The following is a 12,022-nucleotide window of genomic DNA, read 5'->3' as shown; positions in this document are numbered from 1 at the left end:
AAAATCTTTAGAAAATAAAGTATTTTTATTTTCTGAAAAAGTCCTGATGACATCATCATTTATTAATTAATTAATTATTTAATTAATTTATTTATTTTTATGCCATTAAATCCTTTTATCTTAATTAAAAATATTTAATTAAGAAATCCCTCCCAAAAATGTTTAAATCTTATTTAAACATTATTTCCTTATTTATTAATTATTTAATTAATAAATTGACCAAAAATCCCAAAATAAATAATTAATTAATTTTTTTTCCAAAAGTTGGCCAATTTCCTTAAGACCAATAACCTCTTCCAAAATCTTCTAATCCTTCTTTAATTTCGATTAAAGGCTAATCTCATCATTTCCTACCCCTAATCCCAACTCAAAATATTTAATTAAGATTAAATATTAATCCTCATGTTTATTAAAAAAAAAGTTTTAATAAATATCTCCTCAACCCAAACCCTTGAAATAAATAAAACTTTATTTATTTCATAAAATCTTATCCTAGGAAGTTCTAGAGTCTTCTAGAAAGTCTTCATCCTCATCCAAAGCCTAGACTCTTCTAGAAGATGTCTTTAACCCTAATCCTAATCCCCTCCTAACCTTGTCACATTCTCTAAACATGGGTTAAGACTTGCTAACTCAAGAAAAAGTTAACAAATATCTCCTCCTTCACCCACCCTCATTAATTGCAATCCACTTGCCATCCACTTGCCTAGTCCTAAGCCATCTCTAACCCTTCCTCTAATCATTTTTTCAACCCTAAGCAAGCTTAAAACCCCCCTAAACCCTCAAATTCTAATTTCATGGTATCTCTCACAAATATCTTCAACCAAAAAACTTTATAAAGCCCACAAAGTCATAAATGTTCTTACAAAGCACTTATGATGGGTCTTTATGAAGATTTTATCCTTTGAGCCTCCTTCGTTGACTCATCCTTGCCCTTTCCTCCATCCTCTCACCCTGTGACATGTGTCACTTCTTGATTGGTTGTAAGGAAGCACGATCCATGTGCTCTCCTCTCATGCAATCTAAGCCCTCCATGAGTTTTTTCCCATCTTTGCATCTTAGCCCTCAATTCCTCAAGCCTCTTGCCTATAAATTGGATCCTTCCCCTTTGCAAAATAACACAATCCATGAAGTAAAGTTATAATGCTATTTTGAGAGCCAAATCCATACTAAAGCCATCTATCCACACTAAAAATCCACAATCATCCATTGAAGCCTTTGGAAGCATATTGAGCATACATCCTATCCATTTAGATAAAGCTACTCAACAAGAGAGCTTCTTATTGAGAGAGTCCATTAATGACTCATATTCTCAATTGAGAGCTCATCTTAGTCTATCTTGAAGTTTATGAATTTTGTTTAGTTTGTAGAAGCTTTATTTAAATTTGGTTTCTATTAGCATACTAACATTGCTCATATACACCTATGACCCCCTTTGACCCATTAAACAACAACATATGCCTCTAGGGGTCCTAGAACCCCTAGGGACATATTTGAATGGGTAATATGGGTCAAAGGGGTTCATAGGTCCCTTTGACCCATTAAATGGTGACATATGTCCCTAGGGGTCCAAGGACCCCTAGGGAAATATTCAAATGGGTAATATGGGTCAAAGTGGGTCATAGAGTGACCTATGACTCTCTTTGACCTTTTAAACAATGACATATGTCTCTAGGGGTCCTAGAACCCCTAGGGACATATTTGAATAGATAATATAGGTCAAAGGGGGTCATAGGCTGACCTATGACCCTCTTTGACCCATTAAATGATTACATATGTCGCTAGGGGTCTTCGGACCCCTAAGAACATATTCGAATGGGTCATATGGGTCAAGGGGGTCATAGGTGACCTATGACCCCCTTTGAGCCATTAAATGATGACATATGTCTCTAGCGGTCCTAGAACCCCTAGGGACATTTCAAATTGTTCATATGGGTCAAAGGGGGTCATAGGGTGACTTATGACCCTTTTTGACCCATTAAACAATGACATAGTCTCCCGGGGTCCTATAAGCCCTAGGGACATATTCAAATCATTCATATGGGTCAAATGGGGTCATAGGGTGACCTATGACACCCTTTGACCAATTAAAAGATGACATATGTCCCTAGAGGTCCTAGGACCCATAAGAACATATTCGAATCATTCATATAGGTCAAAAGGGGTCATAGGGTGACCTAAGACCCCTTTTGACCCATTAAATGATGACATATGTCCATAAGGGTCATGGGACCCCTAATGACATATTCAAATCGTTCATATGGGTCAAAGAGAGTCATAGGGTGACCAATGACCCCCTTTGACCCATTAAACGACAACATATGTCCCTAGGGGTCCTAAGACCCCCAAGGACATATTCGAATGAGCCATATGGGTCAAAGGGGGTCATAGGGTGACCTATGACCCCCTTTGACCCATTAAACGATGACATATATCCCCAGGAGTCCTAGGACCTAGGGACATATTCGAATCATTCATATGGGTAAAAGGGGGTCATAGGGTGCCTTATGACCCCCTTTGACCCATTAAAGATGACATATATCCCTAAGGGTCCTAGGACCCATAAGGACATATTCGAATTGTTCATATGGGTTAAAGGGGGTCATAGGGTGACCTATGACCCCCTTTGACCCATTAAATGATGACATATGTCCCTAGGGGTCCTAGGACCCCTAAGGACATATTCGAATCATTCATATGGGTCAAAGGGGGTCATAGGGTGACCTATGACCCGCTTTGACCCATTAAATGATAACATATGTCTTTAGGGGTCTTAGGACCCCGAGGGACATATTTGAATGGGTAATATGGGTGAAAGGGGGTCATAGGTCCCTTTGACCCATTAAATGACGACATATGTCTCTAGGGGTCCTAGGACCCCTAAGGATATATTCGAATGGATAATATGGGTCAAAGGGAGTCATAGGGTGACCTATAACTCTCTTTGACCCATTAAATGATGACATATGTCTCTAGGGGTGCTAGAACCCTAAGGACATATTCGAATGGGTAATATGGGTCAAAGGGGGTCATAGGGTGACCTATGAACCTCTTTGACCTATTAAACGATGACATATGTCGCTAGAAGTCCTCAAACAACTAGGAACATATTCGAATGGGTCATATGGGTCAAATGGGGTCATAGGGTGACCTATGACCCCCTTTCACCCATATGAACGATTCGAATATGTCTCTAGGGGTCCTAGGACCCCTAGGGACATATTCAAATGGTTCATATGGGTCAAGGGGGTCATACGTGACCTATGACCCCCTTTGACCTATTAAATGATGACATATGACTCTAGGGGTCCTAGAACCCCTAGGAACATATTCAAATTGTTCATATGGGTCAAAGGGGGTCATAGGGTGACCTATGACCCCCTTTGGCCCATTAAATGATGACATATGTCTCTAGGGGTCCTATAACCCCAGGGGACATATTCTAATTGTTCATATGGGTCAAAGAGGGCTATAGGGTGACCTATGACCCCCTTTGACCCATTAAACGATGACATATGTCCCCAGGGGTCTTGGGACCCCTAAGGACATATTCAAATCGTTCATATGGCTCAAAGGGGGTCATAGGTCACCCTATGACCCCCTTTGACCCATTAAACGATGACGTATGTCTCTAGGGGTCCTAGAACCACTAGGGACATATTCAAATTGTTCATATGGGTCAAAGGGGGTCATAAGGTGATCTATGACTCCATTTGACCCATTAAACGATGGCATATGTCAGTAGGGGTCATAAGACCCCTAAGGACACATTTGAATTGTTCAAATTGGTCAAAAGGGGTCATAGGGTGACTTATGACCCCCTTTGACCCATTAAACGATGACATATGTCCCTAGGGAGGACCCCTAGGGACATATTTGAATGGGCCATATGGGTCAAAGGGGGTCATAGGGTGACTTATGACCCCCTTTGACCCATTAAATGATGACATATGTCCCTAGGGGTTCTAGTACCCTTAAGGACATATTCAAATCATTCATATGGGTCAAAGGTGGTTATAGGGTGACCTATGACCCCCTTTGACTCATTAAACAATGACATATGTCCTCAGGGGTCTTAAGAATTTTAGGGACATATTTGAATTGTTCCTATGGTTCAAAGGGGGTCATAGGGTGACCTATGACTCTTTTTGACCCATTAAATGATGACATTTGTCCTTAGGGTTCATGGGACCCCTAAGGACATATTAGAATCGTTCATATGGGTCAAAGGGAGTCATAGGGTGACCTATGACCCCCTTTGACCCATTAAATCATGACATATGTCCCTAAGGGTCCTAGGACACCTAGAGACATATTCGAATGGGCCATATGGGTCAAAGGGGGTTATAGGGTGACTTATGACCCCCTTTGATCCATTAAACGACGACATATGTCCCTAGGGGTCCTAGGACCCCTAGGGACATATTTGAATTGTTCATATGGGTCAAAGGGGGTCATACGATACCTTATGACCCCTTTTGACCCATTAAACGATGACATATCTCCTTAGAGGTCCTAGGACCCATACAGACATATTCAAATTGTTCATATAGATTAAAGGTGGTCATAGGGTGACCTATGACCCCCTTTGACCCATTAAACAATGATATATGTCCCTAGGGGTCTTAGGATCCCTAAGGACATAGTCGAATCGTCCATATGGGTCAAAGGGGGTCATAGGGTGACCTATGACCCCTTAGACGTATTAAATGATGACATATGCCTTTAGGGGTCCTAAGACGCCTAGGGACACATTCGAATGGGTAATATGGGTCAAAGGAGGTCATAGGTCCCTTTGACCCATTAAATGACGACATATTTCCCTAGGGGTCCTAGGACCCCTAAGGACATATTTGAATGCATAATATGGATCAAAGGGGGTCATAGGGTGACCTATGACTCTTTTTGACCCATTAAACGATGACATATGTCTCTAGGGGTCCTAGAACCCCTAAAGACATATTCGAATGGGTAATATGGATCAAAGGAGGTCATAAGGTGACCTATGACCCTTTTTGACCTATTAAATGATGACATATGTTGCTAGGAGTCCTTGAACCCCTAGGAACATATTCGAATGGGTTATATGGGTCAAAGGGGGTCATAGGGTAACCTATGACCCCCTTTGACCCATATGAATGATTTGAATATGTCTCTAGGGGTCCTAGGACGCCTAAGGACATAATCAAATCGTTCATATGGGTCAAGGGGGTCATAGGTGACCTATAACCCCCCATTGACCCATTAAACGATCACATATGTCTCTAAGGGTCCTAGAACCCCTAGGGACATATTCGAATTGTTTATATGGGTCAAAGGGGGACACATTAAATGATGGCATATGTCTCTAGGGGTCCTATAACTCCTAGGGACATATTTAAATCATTCATATGAGTCAAAGGGGGTCATAGGGTGACTTATGACTCCTTTTGACTCATTAAATGATGGCATATGTCCCTAAGGGTCATAAGACCCCTAAGGAATTATTCGAATTGTTCAAATTGGTCAAAAGGGGTCATAGGGTCACTTATGACCCCCTTTAAACTATTAAATGATGACATATGTCCCCAGGGGTCCTAGGACCCCTAGGGACATATTCGAATGGGCCATATGGGTCAGAGAGGGTCATAGGGTGACTTATGACCCCCTTTGACCCATTAAATGAAGACATATGTCCCTAGGGGTTCTAGTACTCCTCAAGACATATTCGACTCGTTCATATGGGTCAAAAGTGGTCATAGGGTGACCTATGACCCTCTTTGACCTATTAAACGATGACATATATCTATAAGGGTCCTAAGAATCCTAAGGACATATTCGAATCGTTCCTATGGGTCAAAGGGGGTCACAGGGTGACCTATGACTCCCTTTAACCCATTAAACGATGACATATGTCCCTATGAGTCATGGGACCCCTAAGAACATATTTGAATCGTTCATATGGGTCAAAGGGAGTGATGGGGTGACCTATGACCCCCTTTGACCCATTAAATGAAAACATATGTCCGTAGGGGTCCTAGGACCCATAGGGACATATTCGAATGGGCCATATGGGTCAAAGGGGGTCATAGGGTGACCTATGACCCCCTTTTCCCCATTGAACAATGACATACGTCCTTAGGGGTCCTAGGACCCCTAGAAAAATTTGAATCGTTCATATGGGTCAAAGGCTGTCATATGTCACCCTATGACCCCCTTTATCTCATTAAACGATGACATATGTCCCTAAGATTCCTAAGAACCCTAAGGACATATTTGAATCGTTCATATGGGTCAAAGGGGGTGATACGGTGCCCTATGACCCCCTTTGACCCACTAAACGATGACATATGTCCCTAGGGGTCCTAAGACCCATAGGGAGATATTCAAATCGTTCATATGGGTCAAAGGGGGTCATAGGGGGACCTATGACCCCCGTTGACCCTTTGAACGATGACATATGTCCTTAGGAGTCCTAGGACACCTAGGGACATATTTGAATTGTTAATATGGGTCAAAGGGGGTCATAGGGTGACCTATGACACACTTTGATCCATTAAACAACGACATATGTCCCTAGGGGTCATAGGACCCCTAAGGACATATTTGAATTGTTCAAATTGATCAAAGTTGGTCATAGGCTAACATCTGACCCCCTTTGACACATTAAACGATACAATATGTCTCTAGGGGTCCTAGGACCCCTAAGGACATATTCGAATCGTTCATATGGGTCAAAGGGGTCATAGGGTGACCTATGACACCCTTTGACCCATTATATGTCCCTAGGGGTCTTAGTACACCTAGGGACATATTCGAATCATTCATATGGATCAAAGGGGGTTATAGGTCCCTTTGACCTATTAAACGATGACATATGTCCCTAGGGGTCCTCGGAGCCTTAAGGATATATTCTAATCGTTCATATGGGTCAAAGGGGGTGATAGGGTGCCCTACGACCTGCTTTGACAGATTAAACGTCGATATATGTCCTTAGGGGTCCTAGGACCCATAAGGACATATTCGAATCATTCATATGGGTCAAAAGGGTCATAGGGTGACCTATGACCCCCTTTGACCCATTGAATGATGACATATGTTCCTAAGGGTCCTAGGACCCATAGGGATATATTCGAATTGTTCATATGGGTCAAAGGGGGTCATAGGGTGATCTATGACCCCTTTTTGACCCATTGAACGATGACATATGTCCCTAGGGGTCCTAGGGTGACCTATGAACTCCTTTGACCCATTACATGATGACATATGTCCCTAGGGGTCCTAAGACCCCTAAGGACATATTCGAATCATTCATATGGGTTAAAGGGGGTGATAGGGTGCCCTATGACTCCCTTTGACCCATTGAACGATGACATATATCTCCAAGGGTCCTAGGACCCATAGGGACATATTCGAATCGTTCATATGGGTCAAAGGGTGACCTATGACCCCCTTTGACCCATTGAACAACTACATATGTCCCTAGGGGTCCTAGGACCCATATAAACATATTCGAATCATTCATATGGGTCAAAGGGGGTCATAGGGTGACCTATGCCACCCTTTGACCGATTAAATGATGACATATGTTCCTAGGGGTCATAGGACCTCTAAGGACATATTCGAATTGTTCAAATTGGTCAAAGGCGGTCATAGGGTGACTTATGACCCCATTTGACCCATTAAACGATGACTTTTTTTTCGAATCATTCTGATGAGTCAAAAGGGGTCATAGGTCCCATTGAACGATGACATATGTCCCTAGGGGTCCTAGGTCCCATATGGACATATTCGAATCATTCATATTGGTCAAAGGGGGTCATAGGATGACCTATGACCCCGTTGGACCCATTGAACAACGACATATGTCCCTAGGCACATATTCGAATCATTCATATGGGTCAAAGGGGGTCATATGGTTACCTATGACACCATTTGACACATTAAACGATGACATATGTCCCTAAGGGTCATAGGACCCCTACAAACATATTCGAATTGTTCAAATCAGTCAATGGGGGTCATAGGGTGACTTATGACCCCCTTTGACCCATTAAACAATGTCATATGTCCCTAGGGGTCCTAGGACCCCTAGGGACATATTCAAATTGTTCATATGGGTCAAAGGGGGTCATAGGGTAACCTATGACCCCCTTTGACCTATTAATTGATGATATATGTCCCTAGGGGTCCTAGGACCCTTTGGGACATATTCGAATGGGCCATATAAGTAAAAGGGGGTCATAGGGTGACTTATGACCCCCTTTGACCCATTAAATGATGACATATGTCCCTAGGAGTTCTAGTACCCCTAAGGACATATTCGAATCATTCATATGGGTCAAAGGGGGTCATAGGGTGACCTATGACCCCCTTTTACCCATTAATCGATGACATATGTCCCTAGTGGTCCTAGAACCTAGAGGCACATATTTGAATCATTCATATGGGTCAAAGGGGGTCATAGGGTGACCTATGACCCCCTTTGACCCATTAATCGATGACATATGTCCCTAGGGGTCCTAGGACCCCTAGAGACATATTCCAATGTGCCATATGGGTCAAAGGGGGTCATAGGGTGACTTATGACCCCCCTTGACCCATTAAATTATAACATATGTCCCATGGGGTCGTAGTTACCCTAGGGACATATTCGAATCGTTCATATGGGTTAAAGGGGGTCATAGGGTGACCTATGACACCTTTTGACCCATCATATGTCCGTAGGGGTCTTAGGACATGTAGGGACATATTCGAATCGTTCATATGGGTCAAAGGGGGTCATAGTGTGACCTATGACCCTCTTTGACCCATTAAACGATGACTTATGTCCCTAGGGTTCTTGGGACCCCTAGGGACATATTCAAATCGTTCATATGGGTCAACAGGGGTGATAGGGTGCACTATGACCCCCTTTGACTCATTAAACGATGACATATGTCCCTAGGGGTCCTAGGACCCATAATAACATATTCGAATCGTTCATATAGGTCAAAGGGGGTCATAGGGTGACTTATGACCTCGTTTGACCCATTGAACAATGCCATATGTCCCTAGGGGTCTTAGGACCCATATGGACATATTCGAATCATTCATATGGGTCCCTATGACCCCATTTGACCCATTGAACGACAACATATGTCCCTAGGGTTCCTAGGACCCCTAGGGACATATTTGAATCGTTCATATGGGTCAAAGGGGGTCATAGGCTGACCTATGACCCCTTTTAACTCATTAAATGACGACATGTCCCTATGGCGCATAGGACCCTTAAGAAAATATTCAAATTGTTCAAATTGGTCAAAGGGGGTCATAGGGTGACTTATGACCCCCTTTGACCCATTAAACGATGACATATGTCCCTAGGGGTCCTAAGACCCTTAGGGACATATTCGAATCATTCATATGGGGCAAAGGGGGTCATAGGGTGACCTATGACCCCCTTTCACCCATTAAATGATGACATATGTCTCTAGGGGTCCTACGACCCATAGGGACATATTCAAATCATTCATATGGGTCACGTTTGACCCATTAATTGATGACATATGTCCCGAGGGGTCCTAGGGACATATTCGAATGGGCCATATGGGTCAAAGGGGGTCATAGGGTGACTTATGACCCCCTTTGACCCATTAAACAATGACATATGTCCCTAGCGGTTCTAGTACCCCTAAGGACATATTTGAATCGTTCATATGGGTCAAAGGGGGTCATAGGTCACCCTATGACCCTATGACCCCCTTTAAACTATTAATCGACAACATATGTCCCTAAGGGTCCTATGTTCGCTAGGGACATATTTGAATCGTTTATATGGGTCAAAGGGGGTCATAGGGTGACCTATGACACCCTTTGACCCATTAAACGATGACATATGTTCCTAGGGGTCGTAGGACCTGTAAGGACATATTTGAATTGTTCAAATTAGTCAAAGGGGGTCATAGGGTGACTTATGACCCCCTTTGACCCATTAAACGATGACATATGTCCCTAGGGGTCCTAGGACCCCTAGGGACATATTTGAATCGTTCATATGGGTCAAAAGGCCTTTGACCCATTAAACGATGATATATGTTCCTAGGGGTCCTAAGAATCTTAGAGACATATTTGAATCGTTCCTATGGGTCAAAGGGGGTCATAGGGTGACCTATGACTCCTTTTGACCCATTAAACGATGACATATGTCCCTATGGGTCATAGGACCCCCAAAGACATATTCGAATCGTTCATATGAGTCAAAGGGGGTCATAGGGTGGCCTATGACCCCCTTTGACCCATTAAATGATGACATATGTCCCTAGGGGTCCTAGGACCGCTAGGGACATATTCGATTCATTCCTATACCCTATGATCCCCTTTGATCCATAGGAACGATTCGAATATGTCCTTAGGTGTCTTAGGACCCCTAAGGACATATTCGAATTGTTCATATGAGTCAAAGGGGGTCATAAGTCCCTTTGACTGATTAAACGACGACATATGTCCCTAGGGGTCCTAGGATGCCTAGTGACATACTCGAATCATGCATATGGGTCAAAGGGGGTCATAGGGTGACCTATAAGACTCTTTGACTCATTAAACAATGACATATGTCCCTAGGGATCCTAGGATCCCTAAGGACATATTCGAATCGTTGATATGGGTCAAAGGTGGTCATGGGGTGACCGATGACCCCCTTTGACTCATTAAACAACAACATATGTCCTTAGGGGTCATTGGACCCCTAAGGACATATTCGAATCGTTCATATGGGTCAAAGGTCATAGGGTGACCTATGACCTCCTTTGACCCATTAAACGATGACATATGTCCCAAGGGGTCCTAGGACCCTTAAGAACATATTCAAATCGTTCATATGGGTCAAAGGGGATCATAGGGTGACCTATAACCCCTTTTGACCCATTAAATGACAACATATGTCCCTAGGGGTCCTAGGACCCCTAGGGACATATTTGAATCGTTCATATGGGTCAAAGGGGGTAATAGGGTGAGCTATGACCCCCTTTAACCTATTAAATGATGACATATGTCCCTAGGGGTCCTAGGACCCCTAAAGACATATTCGAATCATTCATATGGGTCAAAAGGGCTCATAAGGTGCCCTATGACACCGTTTGACCCATTAAACAATGACTTATGTCCCTACGGGTCCTAGGACCCATAGAGACATATTCAAATCATTCATATGGATCAAAGGGGGTCATAGGGTGACCTATGACCCCGTTTGACCCATTAAATGATGACATATGTCCCTAGGGGTCCTAGGACCCCTAAGGACAAATTCGAATGGGCCATATGGGTCAAAGGGGGTCATAGGGTGACTTATGTCCCCCTTTGACCTATTAAAAGATGACATATGTCCCTAGGGGTCCTAGGACCCATAGGGACATATTCGAATTGTTCATATGGGTCAAAGGGGGTCATAGGGTGACTTATGACCCCCTTTGACCCATTAAATAACGACATATGTCATATTCGAATCGTTCATATAGTTCAAAGGGGGTTATAGGGTGACCTATGGCCCCCTTTGACCCTTTAATCGATGACATATGTCCCTAGGGGTCCTAGGACCCCTAGGGACATATTCGAATGGTCCATATAGGTCAAAGGGGGTCATAGGGTGACTTATGACCCCTTTTGACCCATTAAATGATGACATATGTCCCTAGGGGTCTTAGGACCCTAGGGACACATTTGAATCATTCATATAGGTGAAAGGTGGTCATAGGGTGACCTATGACACCGTTTGACCCATCATATGTCCCTAGGGGTCCTAGGACCCCTAGGGACATATTCAAATCATTCATATGGGTTAAAGGGGGTCATAGGGTGACCTATGACCCCCTTTGACCCATTAAACGATGACATATGTCCCTAGGGGTCCTGGGACCCCTAAGGACATATTTAAATCATTCATATGGGTCAAAGGGGTTGATAGGGTGCCCTATGACCTGCTTTGATCCATTAAACGATGACATATGTCTCTAGGGGTCCTAGGACCCATAAGAACATATTCAAATTGTTCATATGGGTCAAAGGGGGT

The sequence above is a fragment of the Cupressus sempervirens genome, chromosome 3, assembly GCF_028749045.1.
Source record: "Cupressus sempervirens isolate cs-2001-9-10 chromosome 3, ASM2874904v1, whole genome shotgun sequence".
NCBI lineage: Eukaryota > Viridiplantae > Streptophyta > Pinopsida > Cupressales > Cupressaceae > Cupressus > Cupressus sempervirens.
The sequence above is the reverse complement of the archived record's forward strand: the minus strand, read 5'-3'. Positions refer to the sequence as shown.